The 6000-nt window shown below is 42.7% G+C and overlaps 1 long non-coding RNA gene across 1 annotated transcript in view; it reads left to right on the forward strand.

Moving 5' to 3' along the window:
- The window catches only part of LOC109550566 (uncharacterized), a 46494-nt gene extending 43358 nt beyond the window's left edge, over positions 1-3136 (forward strand). The window contains exons 3-4 of the long non-coding RNA XR_002177108.2: positions 1600-1815; positions 2503-3136. This is a non-coding gene — a long non-coding RNA (uncharacterized lncRNA). The remainder of the gene's footprint in view (positions 1-1599; positions 1816-2502) is intronic.
- The last annotated feature ends 2864 nt before the right edge of the window (positions 3137-6000 follow it).

A 6000-nucleotide genomic window follows, 5' to 3' on the forward strand; every position in this document is an offset into this window, starting at 1 on the left:
CGCCCTCTCATCTGATGTTCTTTAACCAGATGATTTTTTTCCTGAATTCTGCATAAAATTTTTATCTAAACAGTCTCTGTTCGTAAAACACATCCTTACCAAGAGTGAATCTTTGAATTAGCCTCTTTGGACTTCTTGCCTGGTGGCAAGAAAGAAATAAAAATTTAGGCATGAGATTTTTCTAGCATAATCAAAGTGTGCATATGAGAACCTAGTAGTTGATGAACCAGGTTAAATAATATCTGAAGCAATGAATACTGGGCTAAGGAGTTAAATCTCTTTGGTGGGGAGTGTGGAGCCATTTAAAGTTGCCAGAGACACAGTAGCTGTTCAAATGCATAGTTGTTGAACTGCGCTGAGGATTTGCATGCAATCCCGGTAGTGCCATAAGGCCGCTTGGCCAGTGACCGTGTGCTGGGTAATCCGGGAGATGTGAGCTGCTTGTCCACCACTTGACTGAATCTGGGATGTGAAGATCACCAGTGACCTCCTGGTACTGCCCTGTGACTTGGGCAGCACCAATCCCAGCCTTCATGCCCTTTGACCTTTGTAGTTCATTCATAGGGGTGTCTCCCCTCTGCATATGAAAACTCTCCCCTTTGGGGCTGTCAGGACATTGTACTGTGCTGATTCTGTTTTCCTCTCTACTTTTGTGACTCTTTCATCACCAGTTCTTTGTCTCTTCAGGGACTTTCTTCCTTCTTCCAGCCTCTGGATGCAGCCTTCCGAAAGTGCTGTCCTCTGCCTTTCCTCTTTCTGCACATGCTTCCTCTTAGAGTTTTCATACCTGGTGGTGCATCAGGACCTCCTGCAGTGTAGTAATATCTTTCACCATATGCAACGTAAGAGCTCTTCCTATTAGCACTATCTTGACAACAGTAGGATAGGTTGCCATAGATTTGGGTTGGGCTGAGATTTACTTGGATGCATGGGGGGTGGACCAAATGACATCTCAATAATTTATCCCTAGATGAGGATCCTATGCTTAGGTCTTTGTGTTTTAACCCCAGGAAATCTTTGTCTGACTTTAACACTAAAGAACTACTTTAGGGAAGACTTTCCAAATTAGTATTAACAATATAGCTTATGGCACATTAAAAACAGGTGCAATTGAAAGTCTCATTTTGCAAGTCTGTGAAGTAGAATGAAAATACATAGTATGATTTTATCAAGTTATTTTTCTTTCCCGTATCTATTTCATCTCTATGCCTTGTTTATGCTTCTAATGGTGCAGTCATCGCAGGGAACTGTAATTTTGACTGTGAACTCCTTGAAAGCATAGACTATATCAATTTCCTTCTGTATTGTTTAACACATGCTTAGCATATAGTAGATGCAAAACAAAATTTGATCAAATAAATTAAAAAGAAAAATGATGTCGTTAAGGAAAACCAGAATTATGGAACAAAAAATTAGAAACTAGATAAAAGGTAAAAATAATATGGAGAAGTTTTTAGAGGTCTGAATTTGATTCATGACAAATTTTAAAGAAACGTCCATGGAAATTATGATGATTTGCTTTTATACCTTGCTATTTATCTTTTATTTTCAGTTGACACTCCTCTCTCCCTGACTTCCTTTGTGATTGTTTTAAAACAGATTTGCAAATTCTTGGACACTTCTGCAGTAAAAAGGTGGAGACTGGGCTTCCCTGATGACCCAGTGGTTGAGAGTCCGCCTGCCGATGCAGGGGACACGGGTTCGTGTCCCGGTCCGGGAAGATCCCACATGCCGCGGAGCGGCTGGGCCCATGAGCCATGGCCGCTGAGCCTGCGCGTCCGGAGCCTGTGCTCCGCAACGGGAGAGGCCACAATGGTGAGAGGCCCGCGTACTGCAAAAAATAAATAAATAAATAAGGTGGAGACTAAATTGCCTTTTTCTTAAACTTGGGCCAGCCAAGTCATTAATTAATGACTCTAGTCTACCAAATAGGATGAGGAGGAAGCAATCCTATGATACTTCTGTGGCTAGGTTGGGAGAAATGATACAGTTTCTGCCTGACTCTGTATCTTGGAAGATGCGCCTTTGGGGGCCTGAGCAGCCATGTTAGAAGTCCAGATACCCTAAAGCTGCCATGATGCAGAGAACAGGAAGAAAGACCACTTGGAGGAGCCCCATTTGCTGTAGCCGCCAGCTGTTTGAGTTTTCCCAGCTGGGGTACCAGGCATATGAATGAAAAAGCCTTCAAAATCACCCCAGTCCCCGACACCATTTACCTGTAACCTTATGAGACCCAAAGCTGCCCAACTGAGCCACTCCCAAATTCCTGAGTCACAGAAGCACGAAAGATAATAAGTGGTTATTATTATTTTACACCAGTAAGTTTTGGGGGGATTTGCTCTACACAGTGGGTAACAAATATACCCTCTAGCTAAATTATCATCTCAGCCAGATTCACCCATTTAAGTGCCTCATGCTTTTCAAAACATGCTAAGATTTGCATGTAATAAATTTATGTGCTTCTAAATTTTATTCCCATTTCTCATATTTATCCCTGAATAGCTAAAGCAAGGGCCCTGTCACGCCAGCTTGAGAGTTACAAATATAGAAGTTCAGAACTTGAAGCCGGGACTTCCCTGGTGGTGCAGTGATTAAGAATCTGCCTGCCAATGCAGGGGACATGGGTTCGATTCCTGGTCCGGGGAGTACCCACATGCCATGGAGCAACTAAGCCCGTGTGCCACAACTACTGAAGCCCGTGTGCCTCGAGCCCGTGCTCCACAACAAGAGAAGCCACCACGAGAAGCATGCGCACCGCAACGAAGAGTAGCCCCTGCTCGCCGCAACTAGAGAAAGCCCACGCACAGCAATGAAGACCCAACGCAGACAAGAAAAAAGAACTCGAAGCCCTTCAGAGCTACCAAGAATGTCACTTTGTTCACTTCCTGCCTGGGGAGAAAGAGAGAGAGGGAAAGGGGCTACCAAGTGACAATGGAAGTCGATTAGCAGGTGATTAACATGCCCTGGCATCCCTGATACAGACAATGTATATTTTTTAGGGCAAAGCCATGTAAGCCTTTAAAGGAGATAGTATGTCCCCTTTTCTGTGAACTGGAATATTGGAGGGTATGGATCTGGGAGAGGACACTGTGACCCACCAGTATTAAGCCCCTGAGATTCTGAAGCAGGAACAATTATAAACAAATACAATAAATCTTAAAAAGAAGGAATCTCTTATTTTCAGAGCTTTTAATTTTGTTACAGGAGCTGTGTTCTTTGGCCTGACCAGAAGTGAGTTCTACATTCCTTTTAATATATGTAAGGTGCTTGGTTTGCTGGGTACTCTTTGTGGGACAGAAATAACTCCTGGCCGAAAGAGACAGAAAAGCCAACTAGCCAGGGCAGTTTAGCTAATATTGCCCCAACTCAGTGACCAACTGGAAAAGGACATTGACCAGCTGGGAGATGGGGACAGCAGACATCTAAAGGGCAGCTTCTGACTTCAGAGGGTTCTAACGGAATTTTCACTTTTGAAATGGACCTGGCATTGCTTAGTTGTTTGTGGAATTTGGGGAAACTGCTATACACTTGTTAGACTTTAGCTTCTTATGATTTGACTCTTCCAGAATACGTAAAATGGGGCAGCAAGGGGGTGTCTATTTATTTCTTTCAAACTTTCTTTGGCTTGGTTATAATTAGGGTTCCTGCATAATTACCTTGTGTTTCCCTCTGCCTGGAATGCCCTTCCCTCAACCTGTACCCATAGACTGCTGCCTTCATGAGCATATATTCCTGGGAAGTTTCCCAAGAACCCTTCCTCCTGCCACCAGAGTTGATCACTACCTCATTTGTGACATTGCTACTGGTGCTTATACCTCTACAAGATCATTTTCTATACTGTGTGGTCATTATTTGTTTTCAGACATCATTCGCTAGGCCGTGAACTCTTAGAAGGCTGGCCCTTAAGTTTGTTTTTTGTTTGTTTTTGTTTTTGCCGTGGATTAAATACAGACGCTGTGTCTTTCCTGATTTCCTTATCACACTCCCTGGGCAAGTAGTAGGTACTTTCCTAAATGGATCTCAACAACTTGCCAATTGTGGAGAGACAAAAGGCTTGTCCTTTGAATCTCTCTAGATTGGCTGGCAGGAGTCAGCTGGGATCGGTTACCATCTATCGCCCCAGCAGGAGAGTCAGTGACTGGTCTCAACTTGCTATAAAGTTTCCAAGGGATATTGGTGCCAGGAAGCTGGTATACCCAGGACTGGTATGTACTTCCCCTGAGCCCCTGGTAACAAAATGTAGGTTGTTTTGCCCTCCTGCCCCACCCCTCTTTATCACAAGCTGCTTTCACGAGAACCGCAGGAAAAGAACAGAAAAGGGGCTGGGTCTCACTCCTGCAGCACATCCATGGTGTATCTGGCTGTACGCAGTCCAACCACCCCTCTTCATGGGATGCTGAGAAAAGGGGCTACATGTCTACTGACTCTCTGCCTGTGTGTCTCAGTCTGTTCTGGGTGGTGATTATGCGTATTTGACTGGGCCCTTTGCCTGATACCAGGTCATACCTTGGAGATCAAGTGATCAAGTAAAAATAAATAAGTAAATAAATAAATAAATACAAAGTGTGTGAGCTTGGGAAACAAATGGTTTGTGTAAAAAAGCTAATTTTCAAAGGTCTCCATCAGCCCATGGCCATTCTCTTCTCTTCTAGATGCCTTACTGATGCAAAAAGCCAGAGAGGCAGATGCTGTTAGCTTGCCTGAACATGTTTTCTCACCTTCCTCGTCATTTTGATTAGAACTCCCTTGATTTCTGCTGTTGACCCCAGTCAGAACTGATTTTTGTATCCTATTATGCCCTCTGGAGGTGTGACAATCTATCAGGGTGATAACCCAGAGAACAGCAAGTGACTGCAGGATAATGAACTTAGTGGAAAGCTAGAACTAATAAATAAAAACATTGTTTTACATTGTTGGTACCTGCTAAATTTGTTGCCACTTCATTTAGAGGAATTTGGACTTCAGTATTCTGTGCTCCAAAATAAAATATTAGGAGAATCTCTGCCTTGGGGTCAAAAACAGAAAGTTCTCTCCACGACAAACATCTACCCCTTATCTTTATGCAAACTGTTAATCAGATTTGGAGTGTGATTGTTAGCTCAAAAGGAAACCAGTAGGAAATATAGTACTCTCCCAGTGTATAAATCCATGTAAGGGTTATGCTTTCCGGTGGAAATATTATGTGTTTTCTAGTCACCATTTGAAATTTTAATTCTGAGTTGTGGTACTTGGCCAGAAAAACTAGTATAACAGCCTCAGAACCAGGCAAAACCTTATTCTTTCAACTCTAGAGCTATTTTGATATTGGTTTGTAACATATCTTTCTCTTAACAAAGTCTCTCCAGAATTCTATTTTATTATAAAATTCTCTAAACCTTGCATAAAACACTGTTATCTCTACCCAGATTACACAGATATCTAGAAAAGCGATTCATCATTGTATGAAACCACAGCAGGGACAAAGGTAGACTCTTTAGTTCCTGGGTCTCCTAATTCTGTTCTTTTGTCATATGCCACATATGACTTCACTGGCTTTATGGTTTAACGAACAAAAGGTTCAGCAGAATCTTTGGACATCAAATGGCCTTCATGAAACAATGTCTTGATGAGTTAAGTAAAAACGAATCAGAAACACATGGACCCAACTTCCCTTGAAATCTAAGAGGGCATACAAATCAAGGCAAGGAGCACTTAACAAACACTGGGTTTGGGTTTCCTGAACCTGAAATGTTAAAATAATTAGCAAGGACTTATTGAGGCTGAAAAGTGATCAGTTCCAGTATTCCTAACTCAAAACTGAATGAAGAGAGGCGGAAAGGTCCTAGAAGAGAAGGGAGTGGCCATGGGGCACAGGGAGACCTTTGAAAATTAGCTTCCCCCTCACACCACTTTTTCTTCTCTTCTGCTTTGATTCCCAGGTTTCAGCTGAAGACCTACCTAAAACACTCTGAATTGGTTCGACACAAGTCTTTCTAGTTCCTTCTCAAGGGCAGGAAATGA

This window comes from Tursiops truncatus, chromosome 7 (assembly GCF_011762595.2).
Source record: "Tursiops truncatus isolate mTurTru1 chromosome 7, mTurTru1.mat.Y, whole genome shotgun sequence".
Lineage (NCBI taxonomy): Eukaryota > Metazoa > Chordata > Mammalia > Artiodactyla > Delphinidae > Tursiops > Tursiops truncatus.